We start from the raw sequence: 13,278 nt of genomic DNA on the forward strand, positions 1-13,278 counted from the left end.
TCTAACAAATGTCAGTCAGGGAAGACCCTAGGATTTTTTTGCATTGCATAAATAATGGGACAACTGCTGCTCCTGTGTGCAAATACGCTTCCAGGGAGAGGAGAGAGGCCCGTCTCTCCACTGTGAAAGGAGATTCTGATGAAGCCGTCCTCATCCTGTGTGTGCTCCTAACCCCTACAGCTCAGCATGTAAAGCAGAGCATAATCAGGTCTCTTCCTTCAGGGCTTTGGCTCTGGGACGCAGGTAGGTTCCTTTCCCCCACAATTAGCACAGGATGTCTTGGGGTTTTCTCTCGCTTTCCTCTGGAGCATCAGAGATTGAGAACAGCTGGGGAGAATACGGGGTGGATTTGTGAGATGATATGAAAAATCCTCTTATACACCTGCTTGGTAGAGCTTCTGTGCTGCTTCAAGGTCAGTTTTTTCCCCAGATTAGCATTATGTATGCATCCACCACCTCCTGCCATGCAGCGCAGATCAGCAGGACTCTCCATGCCTTTTAGCACTGGCCATGGGTTGCCGTGGCAGTCATCGTAAACGATACTCAGGTAATGTTTGTGAGCAGCCACAGGCATTAAGTGATACCTTTTTCTTTTGCTATACAGTATTTTGCTATACAGCTGCTTCCAACTCAGGTCAGTTGACCTGAAATCATTACAAGTCTCAATATTAGATGCTCTGTGAAAGACTGTTGGGTAATCAGGCCATCCTGAAGGAGGACAAGCAGTGCAACATTACAGGTGATCCCATTTTAAATTCTAGTAAACTATGAATTGAACTTTTAAGACCCCACCTTGTCTGGGGTCCTCACATAAGAATGGTGTTGAATCTGTTAGAGCGAGTCCAGAGACGAACCACAAAGGTGATCAGAGGATCAGAGCACCTCTCCTACAAAGACAGGCTGAGAGAGTTGGGTAAAGAGGGGTTAAGAGGACAGGTTTAGAGCAGACATTAGGAAGAAATTCTTTCCTCAGAGGGTAGTGAAGCACTGGAACAGGTTGTCCAGAGAAATTGTGGATGCCCCATCCCTGAAAGTGTTCAAGATCGGGTTTGATAGGGTCCTGAGCAACCTGATCTAGTGAATGGCATCCCTGCCCATGACCAGGAGAATTGGAACTAGATGACCTTTAAGGTTGTTTCCAACCCAAGCCTTTCTATGATTCTATTTTATGATTCTATGATTCTTTTTAAGGATGTTCTGTTGAGGTGTTCATTTGTAATAAAGATGACTGTATTTCCACTGCTACTGGAATATTCATTAGAATTTAGGGATGCAGCTCTGACTGAGATAAATTACTGCAGTGCTGCAAGTTGTAGTGACTTCAACTGGGCTGAGCCAAGAATCAGCTACAGAGAGTCTGAGCCCACCTAGAAAAAACATGGCCTGACAGAAGTATGAAGTGAAGTCCAAAGTGATTTTCTACCATGTGATAACCTAAAATTGTGTTTTAGAGCAGACCAGAGCCATAAAATGGCCATCTCAATTAAAATTCACATATTCAGTTGCCTTTCTCGCACATGGGAATGAAAATTTTGATTTGAAATTTTTCACAGATTATTCTAAAAAAATCTTAAGACAAACTGGAATGTTCCGTGTTTACCTTTGTTTATTTATTTATTTATTTCACAGAATCACATAATCACAGAATATGTTGAGTTCGAAGGGACCCACAACGATCATTGAGTCTGACAGGATCCCTACAAATCTATAGGGCCTGATAGGATTCATCTCAGAATCCTCTGAGAGCTGGCTGATGTCATTGCAAATCTCTCTCAATGGTTTTTGAGCAGTCTTGGGAATCCAGAAAGGTCCCAGTTGACTGGAAGCTGGTGAACATTGTCCTACTTTTCAAGAAGGGCAAGAGGGAGGACCCTAGAAACTACAGGCCTGTCAGTCTCACTTCAATGCCTGGGAAAGTTATGGAGAAGATTATTCTGGGAAGTACTGAAAAACATCTGAACAATGCAGTAATTGGTCAGCATGGTTTCATGAGAGGAAAGTCCTGCTTGTCAAACCTGATTTCCTTTTATGAAAAGGTAACTCGCCTAGTTGATCAAGGGAAGCCAGCTGATGTAATATTTTTGGACTTCAGTAAAGCTGTTGATACTGTCCCTCACAGGATCCTTCTGGACAAAATGTCCAGCACACAGCTGGATAAACACATCATGCAGTGGATGAGCAATTGGCTCACAGTTCAAGCACAAGGGGTAATAGTGAATGGGATAATGTCAGACTGTCACTAGCGGGGTCTTGCAGGGCTCCATCTTAGGCCCTGTGCTCTTCAACATCTTCATAAAGGACTGGAAGGGACACTAAAGAAGCTGTTGACTCCCTCGAAGACAGAGAGGCCCTGCAGAGAGACCTTGACAAACTAGAGGTCTGCGCAATCACCAACTATATGAAGTTCAATAAGGGAAAGTGCCGGATTATGCCCCTGGGATGGGGCAACCCCGGAGGTATGTACAGACTAGGGAACAAGATGTTGGAAAGGGACCTGGGTGTCCTGGTTGATGGCAAGTTGAATATGAGTCAGCAGTGCCCTGGCAGCCAGGAGGGCCAACTGTGTCCTGGGGGGCATCAGGCAAAGCATCACCAGCCGGCTGAAGGACGGGATTGTCCTGCTCTGCTCTGCGCTGGTGCAGCCTCACCCTGGATATTGTGTTCAGTTTTGGGTGCCATCATATAAAAAAGACAATAAGCTATTAGAGAGTGTCAAAGGAGGGCAACAAAGATGGTGAAGGGCCTTGAGTGGAATCCATATGAGGAGTGGCTGAGGTGACTTGGTTTGTTCAGCCTGGAGGAGACTGAGGGGAGACCTCATTGCAGTTTACAACTTCCTCATGAGGGGAAGAAGAGGCAGAGACACCGATCTCTTCTATTTATTTCTCTATTTATTTTTTTTTCTTATTAATTCTGTATCTATCAAGCTGGCTGCCATCTAACAAGTTGTATCTCTAAGGAAGAAGTTCTGCACACCTTTGCTCTTTGGGAGTAAATTGCCATAGCTGTTCCCAGGCTGAACTGTAGCAGCACAGGTCAGTGTAGAAGACACAGTCTGAGTCTGAAGCACAAAACAGTAAATGAGAAATGGGAAGCAAGGGAGTAACTTTAAGACACAGAAATTTATACCGACCCAAAAAAGAAAAATTGTTTTGCCTTCTTACTGGAATGCACAAATTATATTAATCGCAACCTTCAGTGAGAAATGTCATTTGGACTTCATTTCCAAGGGAGAATGTGGTTTTTTTAGAACATGTTGACCAGCCTTAACAATACCATGTTACCCAGAAAGGTCTAAATACTGAGAACTACAGGTATCAGCCAGAGGTTTAAACTGGCAGTCTGCCTTTGGAAAAGGTCGACTATGGAGCAGGATGTACTTTCCTATATAGAAAATTAATTTTATGTCCACCCAACACAGATTGTTGAGTCTATAAACTAGATTCTGTTTGATACATTTGTAGATTAAGTATTACAGGAAAGCCCGTCATATAACAATTTTATTTAAAAGCAATTGCTTTCTTTTCATTCTGAAGGTGCATCTAAAAATGCACATAGACCCTTGAAAAGGAAACATGATGGTCAGGAAAAATAACAAACACCAAGGAACATCTTTCTGCGTGTAAATTTCTGCTAAATTTTTTTCCTTGCCCTATTAAGCACAATAAACTCGATTTGACCTTCATCCCTCAGTCCACCTGCATTTGTAAGGCTGTCAATTAGAGCAAGGACAAAGACAATTTTTTTTTTAAAGCAAAGAAATTTGATGTGGGAATCATCCAGACACTATCTGGAACTGCAACATACTAATTTTACATGAGTCCCTAATTAGAGCAGAGCTGTCTTGGAAAGAAAAGCTCCTGTCTGGAGGTCTGCCTTGTGCAGCTCCAGGAAGATGTATGAGACGCTTCCCACACCCCACTCAGTGTCTCTGATGCTTTCCCTGGGGCAAGGTGAAAGTAGCTGAAATTGATTTTCTGCTGGAGAGCTTTTGCTTTTAGGAATTCTCTTTTGATTTCTCATGACTTGTGATTCCTTAGGAAAGTGTATTTTATAATGAGGTATACTTTTTGGAGTCTGCTGTGAAATGGACCATGGGATCATGGAGCCTTTTCTTGACCTGATTCCTTGGCAAAAATACCCAGTTCTGAGGATATATTTACATTTTATTTCAATGGAGTAAATGAAATATAGCACATATGAATTGGTCTAATTATTTTTGGGCACTACTCTCTTCTTATCTGAAAACCAGGCTGGACATATTAGCATGTTGCTCAGTGGTGAAATTGCAGTGTGAATAAACACATCCAACCCAGTGCTTTTCAGCAATAGCAGGGAGTCATGGAATGGGTCAGGTTGGAAGGGACCACAGTGGGTCATCAGGTCCAAACTCCCTGCTCAAGCAGGGTCATCCCAGAGCACATGGCATGGAATTGCATCTGAACGGTTCTTGAATATCTCCAGTGAGGGAGACTCCACAACCTCTCTGGGCAGCCAGTGTGCGTTCACTTGAACAGTGAAGAAATTCTTCCTCATATTCAGGTGGAACTTGCTGTACATCAGTTTCTACCCATTGCCTCTTGTTTGGAGAGCCTAACTCCATCTTCTTGACACCTTCCCTTCAGATACTTACATACACTGACGAGGTCATCTCTTCTTGAGGCTAAACAGGCACAGCTCCCTCAGCCTTTCCTTGTAAGAGAGATGCTCCAGTCCCTTAATCATATTTGTAGCTCCCCACTGGACCCATTCCAGGAGCTCTGTGTTTCTCTTGCACTGATGACCCCAGAACTGGACACAACACTCCATATGCAGCCTCACCATAGCTGAGAAGGGTAGGACCACCTCCCTTGACCTGTTGGCAGTGGTCTTCCTAATGCAACCCCGGATACCTTTGGCCTTCTTGGCCACGAGTGCACACTGCTGGCTCATGGACAGCTTGTTGTCCACCAGGACCTTGAGGTTCTTATCTGCAGAGCTGCTTTCCAGCAGGTCATCCCCCAGCCACTATTGGTGCCTGAGGTTATTCTTCCTTAGATGCAGGACTCTGCAGTTGGCTTTGTTGAATTTCAAACTGTTCCTCTCTGCCCATCATTCCAACCTGTTGAGATCCTTCTGAAGGGCTGCACAGCACTCTGGGGTATCAGCCACTCCTCCCAGCTTTGTATCATCAGCAAATTTGCTGAGGAGGCATCTGCCACTTCATCAAAGTCATTGATGAATAAGTTAGATTGAACCTTGGAGGACACTACTAGGGACAGGCTTCCAACTCGACCCTCTGCCACTGATTATGACCCTCTGGGATCTGCCATTCAGCCAGTTCTCAATCCAATTCACTGTCCACTCATTCAATTCACACTTCAGTGAAAGGACTCCAGATATTTTCTTGGGCAGCTGGCTCACTCCAGAGTCAGACCAGGCCTTTTTAATTGGGACCTGAAGTGAGCTAAAACAAGGAATATATTAAACCGTGCTGCAGTGGCACCTTCCTGGAGCAGTGTAGGCAAGCCGAGAGAGAGAAAGTTGTCCAAACACAGGATTTGAGTTGATTGAATGAAACCAGTGTCATTGATGGGACTTTTGCCTAATTTGTCTTTGTTTTATTTTGTATATTTGTTTCTTTACTGTTTTCAGTTATTCTCCCCCTTATAATCCCCAAAGAAGAGAAAGAAATGAACACTTGAGTCCCTAAGTGGAGCTGCCAGAGGCACCCCAAATCCATACAGGTCTTAATATATCTTTCATTTCAGATTGGAGAAGTGTCTCCAACACTGCAAGATAGAGCAAAATGTTAGAGAGATCAGTGTTTCTCTTCTCTGCTCAGACCTACTGTGCAGGAAAATTTCTGAACTGAAATGAGTCTGGGAATGAAAACTCTTGTTAAATAATGTTCCATTAAATAGCTCGCAAGTGATGTCTATGAGGTGATTGAGAAACAATTTTTCTTTATTTCTGCCTGTTCTTGCCATCACAACATCTATTTCTTTTGACATGAGTTTGCATAAGAAATGTTTTACTATGGTGTTCTGGACTACCTGAAAGCTAAAAATCAACATAATCTTCCATCATCTCCTCACACCAAAGTATATCAGGAAAGTAAAACAAGGTTTGGAATACAAAAACTGATGAATCCAACCTGATGCTCAAGGTCGTTCCTTTCAAACTGCATGAACCGGCATCATAGACCAAAGACCTGAGCTCAATATCCATATTATACCATACTTCTAGGTTACAGAACATCTGAATTTTGAGACATAAGCATTTTTAAAATGTTTTCACAACCTTTACCCTTTTCAAATAGAAAACACATACCTTGCCATCCGATTGAACTGCAATCTCAACTACACTTGCCAGTTTATTGCAAATCCAAATATATTCCCCCTTGAAAGAAAATAATTTCCCTCAGATTTAGGAAGATATCAGTCATAAACAAAACTGTTTAAAGCAAAAGGTCATGTAAACTGAGGATAAAAACAGCATCTTCATGCCTGTGCACTTACATAATCAGTCTCCATAGTGGATTAAAGCTCCCACAGATTGTATTAATAGTTCAGGAAGATTTTATTAATAGTTCAGTCATAGTTTTTCCATGGAGAATATCCTTGAGTGTGTGATTTTAATGGATTGGTGCAATAAGGGAAGGAGGCTTTCCTTTCTCCACCTCTGCATCCAAATTCAGCCTCTGAAAAAACGACAGTGGTTGAAAGTTGTTGTTCCCTGATTTTATGACTTTGTCAGATATTGCGTAGGTTGTGTCTATCAAAAACCTGTTCCTGAGCGTGTTTAACTGAATTCCATGTAACACCCTAGGTGTGGACAGAGAGGGCTGTCAAATAGTGCCTGCTAGGAGAGAAGGCGAAGTGTCCCCCATCACTACAGCTTCAGTTTCTAATTTTAATGCAGCTCCTAAGAGCTGGATGTTTAGTGTGGTAGGAGGCAGTGGGAGGCAGAGGAAGCACCGGGAGCCATGAGAACCCTGGGACTGGGCTGCTCCTGCACCTCTGCAAGTGTTCCCTGGGGCTGCAGGAGCCAGGGCTGCCCCCCCTCACCCTCTGCAGTGCCTGCTCTGATCCCAGGCACGTTTCCAATCTCCACCCTGACAAGTTGCTCGTCTTTCTGTTATCTCTTTTTGCTCCCCTGTGTTTTTGAAGAGATGGGAATGCAAAATAATGTTGCCGGTGGCAATAATTGCAAATCGTTTGCTTCTACCTTGGCATGCCCTCAGAGTACACAGGGCTTGGAAATAGCTGTAGAGTAGGGGAAAAGCATTAAAAAAAAAAGACATTAGTGCTAGCAGTGTAGCAGTCCTGACCTGCTTGAATATGATCGTAAAAAGAATTCTTGCAATCATGAGGAATTAATCAATTTTGGGTAAGTTGTGACTGTAACTGCTCACACCAAAATGCTCTCTTTTCTTTGAAGCACACAGTAGCAAAGGACTGGATCAAAATCACAGGAAATCGTGAGTGCTTGGTTTATTTTTACATCGCATGCCCACATATGTAGATGAGGATGCTCTGAAGTATTTCTACCAGAGAAGTAGAACTGAAAAATGAACATTGGGATGCATTCTCCTAAACATTTTCATTATGTTTGTTATCTCTTCTGCTACACTTGGTAACTTTTAAAACTCAGTCATTTGCAGTGAGTTTCTCCCAGCCATTATTGCACACTATTGAGGTCCTACAGAGCATCTGTTCTTGGGTGTTGGCAGATGGCACCAATAAATCAGGTTATAGAACACAGATTTGCTCAGTAAACTTTGATTTGTCCTGATAGAATCATGCTGTCATGTCATCTGGTCTAACAAAATAACTTGTAACCTTGGGGCAAAAAGGAGATTTCTTCACAACCTTTTTACAAGAAACCCTTTACTGAATCAGCTCAGAATAATTTAGAAACAGAAAATTTCCCAGAAGCAGTCACTCTGTTGGATTGACACCATACCCTGGTGCTACTTTTTTACTTGGCATGTGCCCCTGTTTCACACACTTAAGCTATAGACTAAGGCTCCCTCCAGAAACAAACGAAAAAAAGAGATGAATAAATTATATTGACAGAGAAACAGCAGGTTAATTCAGGTTGAGGAGGTACACAGAGAAGAGAAAAATTAAAAATGTGATTAAAAAATAGTGCAACAAAAAGCAGTGACATGCTAATTTGGAAGTAGCCCATCCATGTGTGCAACTGAGGTGCTGCAGTTTGCTCTAGATTAGGTCAGATTAGGTAAGGCCAGATCAGGAGGCTTCTGGTGGCGGAGGAAGAGTGACAGTCACTCACTAAGTTAAGGAGGGGTATCTTGGGTCACAGGCAGCATGGGAAGGGACATGAATTAGCTGGAGGCTGTTTTTCAGAGTTAGTTCAAGAACTTGCTATGATCTTTGCAGCCAGCTCCAGCAAACCAAGCTAAATTGTCTCCAGTGTCCTGATTTTTGGTGTAAACTGTAGCTCAGGAACATGTTTATATTCAGCTTTCCTAAGTGAGGGTGACTGCAAGATGAGTCGCAGGAAGATCATCAAAGCTGAAAGTAGTTTTGGGCTTAATTAGAAATAGCAAAATGTCCTGAGTACAGAGCAAGACTGGCCTGGAGTCCTACTAGATGAGCACAGGTGCTGCTGGCTGAAGTGTGTGACCTCAGGTCAGCTGGGACGCTTCACACTCCCTGCAATGCCAAGCCCTTGCCTGACTGTGACCTACGAGCTTTGGTTGCTCACTCAAAGTCATCCTCACAAGAAAGTCCCTGTGCAAACGTTAGATTTCTGAGAGAAGTGACCTCCCTCCAATCCTTTCCTTGACACCAGGAGATAAAGCAGTGCTGTTTGTCTCCACTTGAGCTGTTGGTGGCTGTTTGTGGGTGTGAGTCAGTCTCAGTTTTGGGGATGTGATAAAGAAGTAGGTTTTTTTGTAGCCAATTTTTAATGCAGGGCCTTCTGAAGCAAAATGCCCACCAGCAGAATGAGCACCTCCACCGAAGAAAGTAGTGGTCAGCATTAAGACAGCTTTAATGAAGGAGCATCCTAATTCCCTTGCACCTGGAAAAGAATCCATCCAGGAGTGCTTTGTTTGGCATTGATAACTTGACCTAAAAAAATGTTCTATTTTTAATATACACTTTTTAAAAAAGCATAACTTAGGGATTTTTTTCAAAAGTAATTTTTAAAAGCTAAGATTTAAACAAAATTAATTAGTGCTGTTAACCAGTCTAGCAAAAAACACTGCTGTTTTTCTTAGCTGACCTGATTTGAAACTCTCTCTCCTATCTATCTCCATAGTCAGGCCTTGCACCCATCTTGAAGTGCAGTAGATTTGTGGGACACTGTGGTTGAAAGCACAGGGAGCGAAGGAGTTAGGGCAGAGAACAAGATGACACTGAAGCAAATCCACTAGGATTTAAAAGGCTGTTGAAAGAAGAGAGCTGAGTGCATTCAAAAAGTCAGTCCTGAAAAGCATAATGTATAGAACTATATTTTTTGTCCAGTACTGAGATTTTAAACAAAAAAGATGTACAAAGAGTGCCTCTTTAGATTTGCATTGTTATACTGAGAATGCTACATCATGTATGTAAAACATTTATTCTGTATTTTCTTCACATTGCTACTTGCTATATATATATACATGCTCTCTGCCAAAATAGCTCTCTGTCTGAGCAAAGAGCAATGAAGGCCAAACTCCCATGGTGAGGACAAATGCCCACAGCATTAGTTAAAGTCAGCCAAGGAAAAGCAATTAGAAAGGTCTTGTGGCACTTGCATTTCTTCTCAGGAGACTTACTGACTTTACAGAGAAGTTTCTCATCTCTGCCTATGGAAGCGCCAAGGTGTTAAACAGAATTCCTACAGTTGCGTTACACTTGCGTTGTGATTGAAAGCTGAAGATGGAGAAAAGGAGATTTTGTTATTTATAGTGCTAGGCAACCTATTTGGCGCTGAACAGAAGTTGGATCTAGCCTGGCTTGAACAAAGCATGGAACCATCTTAAAGCTTCTGCTTTCACATTAGAGCTGCGTGGAAAGGAGATTATAAACTATCATTGTGATGAGATTATAACCTAGCACGGTCAGAAGAAAATGATCAAGCTATTTTTTTATTGGCATTTGTTGTCTGACTAAAACAAAGTATTTGATAGAAATTATTCCTTTTCCAGTAAATTTCTTTGCATCTAGCAGAAAGTTAAGAAAATCCTTTGTGTTGACTCCTCTGTACAGCTCTTTAAAGACATCACAGGTTCCCAACACTCATTTTCTCAGGGCTACCTGCTGAACAGAAGCTAGATTCTCATCTTATTTCACTAAGGATTTAAAATTTTACCCTAATTTGTTTGAGATTGAAACCTCATTTTAAAATGGAAGGTTTCCCTTCACCTGGATCTTGCAGAACCCCTTTTTAACAAAATTTCTATAATCCCTGCCATCTTTGACAAATTTACTTTGATAAATGTCAGATGGTGAAGATGTTTTTTCAAATCTTTATTCTCTTTCAACGGGAGTGTGTGTGTGTGTCTGTGTGTGTGAGAAAACCCCATGACCTATTTTGTTTTAAAGACAGTCGAAATGCTAAATGCCTGCTCAGTGCTGGAAACCCAGCAATACCAGGCAACTCATGCTGCATTAGATAAACACCTGATAGTAGCAACACCTTTTCCTCATATACAACTTCTTATTCTTCAGACCAATAGAAGCCTGGGGAAAAAACCCCACCTTATATTATTTGCTTGATTCACTCTCTCTCCTTTTCCGGTCTCTTAGTGAGATTGCTTCACTTTCTTATGCCTTCATGCTGAAGGGAAAACTGTTTTGTGTATTTGTGTTTCACAAAGTCCCACATAGTCACAGGACTGATTTGACAGAAGCAGACTAATGTGTCAGTTCTGCAATAAAATATAATCTCTTCGTGTCTGCCCTTCTGTGATCAATTTCACTACATTTTTTTTTTATAATAACAGACCAGTGCCTTGGTAATGAGAAACCTGAGCATAATTTAATGTCCTTAAAATAAGTTTTGAGAACAAAAAATATGAGTAATACTAAAGATACATGAGCAAAGATTTAAAGATACATTGTGGAAAATATATTTTTAGGAGAGCTGTTTTTACAGTGAAAGACAGCATTTCAAGTTTCATGACATTTTCTACTACCTGCATTTAAGAAACAAGTTATGAAGACTATTTTGCAAGGAAGAGTCTTGTACTGTGCAGTACAGAGAACACACTGGTATTTTTCCCCCATGGTCATAAAAACAGACATTGCTAATAGCACCACCAATAGCTAAGATTGTCTGATACTCCATTTGCAACTTGTTAAAACTTTGTTGGAGTTATACATTTTGGGTCCAAAAATTTCAACAGGGAGCTAGACGTGCTTATATGGGAACAGTTTTGGAGGCTGGGGGTGAGAAATTGATTTGAGAGTATCTCCATGGGCTTGGGGGGAAGAATATTTTCTGCACTTCAAAATATTTTTGTGATTACTGGAGAGTGGAGATCTAAAGCTCAGAGCCTTTGGGGCATGAACCCAAGCTTTCACATACGGTTTTCCTAGTGCACATAGTTTTGCTGACACAGTGAGAACTTGAAGATCTCTGTGTGCATATGCCCAAACTCATTCAAGGAAGTTTGGAGGTTGAGATGTTTCATAAGATGGACTAGTCATAGTGATACCCTCTTGCCTTAAAAGCTGTGATGAGTCAAAATCCTTGGAGTTCATTAGCTATGTTCTCCCAACAGAGAGGTTGCATTCCTGACCCACAGGTGGGAGGCAGAGCTCTCCCTGTAGTGGTTTCTCCTAGAGATGTCATAAACCACAGGTGGAGTCAGGGCCCCCTGAAGCTACATTGATACTAGGATTTCTCCTTTTCTAGTACATGACTTTGCCATTTTAATGTTCTTTTTGTGTCGTGCTCACCACCTAAAGCAATGCTTGGCAACAGTCAGTGCTGCTTATCACATAATCACTCAGAATCAGGGCCTTTGTCAGTTTGGCAGCATTAAATGCCAGATAAACTCTGTACTTTTTGCTACACAAAATACATGCTTATAGTTACTGCAACAGCTCTCTCATTTCTGTAATACAACTTCCCTTCAGTTCACACTTCTTAATCCTCACTACCTTGCTTTACTGCTTAACTCTGACTTCAAAACAACTTTAAAAGATAGCAGCAGAAAAATGCTTTCTGCTGTCTGTGTAGGTGCAAGGAAAGCAAAGCACTAACGAGCTCAGCTTCCCAGTCTTTCCATCATCAGCAGCCAAGCATGGATATTAGACTGTGGGCATAATACCAGGACACTCTTTCAGCCCTTTGACATCCTGTATATTATCACCTGCTCTACCTACATTCCCTGAACAAGAAGAGTTCGAGAGTTACCAGTGATGTTTACTACCTAAGTAGTGCTTGCACTGCCTATCCAAAAAGGTTATTCCGAGTTGAGTTTTCAGGCACTACAGCATCAGTTTGCAAGCTAATGATTCCTCTGTTCTCCCGTTCTACTCCTAAAAAATTGTTCTGATTATTTTCTCTAAGGCCAAGAGCATTAAAAAAAAAAAGACTTCTCTGAATATGCTAAAACTACAGCTCACAGAAAGGTGTGACCCCATTTCTCAGCCACCTCAGACTAAAAAGCCATACAAATTTTCATCCTTCTCTTTTTTCTCATATTGGGTTAAAGCCGTGCATTAAGTAATGCTACATGAAGTCTTAAATGAATTAGGCTTTTTCCACCCAGAGGACTGGAGTATCCTCTGTCATATCTCTGGACATCATTAAATTTGCTAGGTAGATACAGGACAGTCTGTACTTTCTCCTTTGAAGGCTTCCTGTCAAGAAGTCTTTCCACCTGATGGCAGGCAGCAGCACATCCTCCTTATTTAACTCCCAGCACTGAGTAACAAGGCATTTGCAAATCAGCGTCATTTACCTTGAGTTTAGCATGTTGGTCTCCAGCAAATTGAAGAGATTTTTTTTTTTTAGAGGTGGCATACGGTGTTGGTGAAAAATTGATGAAGTTGCTGGGATTCAAGTATTGAGATCAGAGGTATAAAGTCTGCCTCATGGTCATTTACTAGTGTTTTTTCCTCTGAGGTTGATCCTGGAGGCAATACAACTTAATGCCTTTATGAATGATCTGAATTGTGATAGGGAGCAACAAACCCTCAGAAGCTTTGCTGATGGTTCCAGTCTGTGGAGTAGAGATGATAAGCTGGAGGTTGAGTTTGGAGTCCCTATTCAGAGGGATCCAGACAGGATGGAGGGATGACTCCCTGGGAACCCCATAGACAAATGCGA

At 41.8% G+C, this 13,278-nt stretch overlaps 1 protein-coding gene across 3 annotated transcripts in view; it reads right to left on the reverse strand.

The window, feature by feature from the left end:
- CLVS1 (clavesin 1) overlaps window positions 1–13,278 on the reverse strand; it is a 103,235-nt gene that overhangs the window by 19,150 nt on the left and 70,807 nt on the right. The gene's annotated exons all lie outside the window — the stretch shown is intronic.

This window comes from Neopelma chrysocephalum, unplaced genomic scaffold (assembly GCF_003984885.1).
Source record: "Neopelma chrysocephalum unplaced genomic scaffold, ASM398488v2 Primary Assembly neopelma1_22, whole genome shotgun sequence".
In the NCBI taxonomy this organism is placed as follows: Eukaryota; Metazoa; Chordata; class Aves; order Passeriformes; family Pipridae; genus Neopelma; species Neopelma chrysocephalum.